At 44.2% G+C, this 1,723-nt stretch overlaps 1 pseudogene; it reads left to right on the plus strand.

Moving 5' to 3' along the window:
- Nucleotides 1-469: 469 nt before the first annotated feature.
- Nucleotides 470-1,079, plus strand: LOC121454111 (annotated as a pseudogene).
- The last annotated feature ends 644 nt before the right edge of the window (nt 1,080-1,723 follow it).

A 1,723-nucleotide genomic window follows, 5' to 3' on the forward strand; every position in this document is an offset into this window, starting at 1 on the left:
CAGTGGTGTATTTATAGCAAAGTTGTTGCAGAAGTTACTAACTGACCACTGTGTACATGGTTCTTCCCCGAGGAGGCCCACTGGAAAAAAATTCCTTTAGTCACTGAAAAATACTGTTGGGTACTTGTCAGTAAGGATAAATATTATCTATTATGACCCATTGTAATCATTTTCCTAATAGAAATGAAAATAGACCCTCAAAAATATTTGCGTAATTTCAACCAAAGGGACTTGATCAAAAAGCAGGCGGCCGTCCTTTTGCAACTTCTCATATTGTTCTCTTGTCTCCAGAAATTCTTCTTCAAACTCCACTCCCGCCGCAGCCAACAGCCAGCGGATGGACTCCATCCTGCCTCTGCCTTGAAAGTAGTAGAGCTTGGGCTTGGTTTCCATGATTCCTGGTTCAGTTTCCTTATTCTTCTAGAACTGGTCTCCAGGCACTGAAGAAGGAAGCCGCTAAATCTGTTAAATGCCGCTGACACAGTCTAGAGCCATCCTCAGCTACCTCGCTGCCAAGTACAACTTGTACGGGAAGGACCTGAAGGAGACTCAGGATTGACATGTATGCTGATGGCACCCTGGACCTGATGATAATGATCGCCCAGGCTGCATTTAAACCCCCGAAGGAAAAAGAGGAGAGCCATGCTTTAATAGTGAAGAGAGCTAAAACCCGTTACTTCCCTGTCTTTGAAAAGATTTTGAAAGACCACGGGGAGGATTTTCTTGTTGGCAACCGGTTCAGTTGGGCAGACATACAGCTGTTAGAAGCCATTTTGATGGTGGAGGAACTCAGCGCTTCCATTCTGTCCGACTTCCCTCTGCTGCAGGCATTTAAGACAAGAATCAGCAACATTCCTACAATTCAGAAGTTTCTGCAACCCGGGAGTCAGAGGAAGCCACCTCCAGATGGCCACTATATTGAGGTGGTCAGGAACGTTCTGAAGTTCTAGTGGCAGCAGGCCTTAAGGTGGCCACAGCGAGTATCCAATTTCAGCGTCACAGTAGACCAGCTACAGAGCATTCCAAAGCAAGGTATAGATCCTAGGAGGCTTCGAGAAGGAAAACCCCTCTGTTATCAGCAACCCATGTCAATTAAATATGGTGAAAAATTAAAAAAAAAAATATTTGCGTAAGTGGATTGGGCTGTAGTTCAGCAATAAAGTACATACACAGTATGCGTAAGGGTCTGGGTTTGAGTCCCGCACCACCAAAACTAACAAACAAGTACCCACAACACTTATGCAAAGTAAGGTGCAAATTCCTACCGAGGGAAGTACAGAAAAAAATAAATAAAAATATAGTGTTTATAAAATGGAATGTTACTCAGCAATTAAAAAACCAAATTATATGTACATGGAAGAACTGTGTCTGTAAATGTGTGTGTGTTAAGCCAACACGGTGGTTTCGCTGAGAAATGTCCTCCACAGGCTCCAGTATATGAATACTGGATCCTTTGCTGGTGGCCCTGTTTGGGGAGGTATAAGAGGTATAGCCTTGCTGGAGGAAGTGTGTCACTGGGCTTTGAGAGTTTATAGTATTGTTCCACTTCCGTGTGTGTGTGTGTGTGTGTGTGTACACAAATGAAGGCCATCATGAGAAAGGAGGAAATATCTTAAGAATGGAAAGGCAGCACTCAGGAGACAGAGGTAGACGGATCTCTGTGAGTTTGAGGCCAGCCTGGTCAATAGAGTGAGTTCCAGGACAGCCAAGGCTACACAGAGAA

Source organism: Microtus oregoni, unplaced genomic scaffold (assembly GCF_018167655.1).
Source record: "Microtus oregoni isolate MIOR12 unplaced genomic scaffold, Mior012 000012F_ref0000307, whole genome shotgun sequence".
Classification (NCBI taxonomy): domain Eukaryota; kingdom Metazoa; phylum Chordata; class Mammalia; order Rodentia; family Cricetidae; genus Microtus; species Microtus oregoni.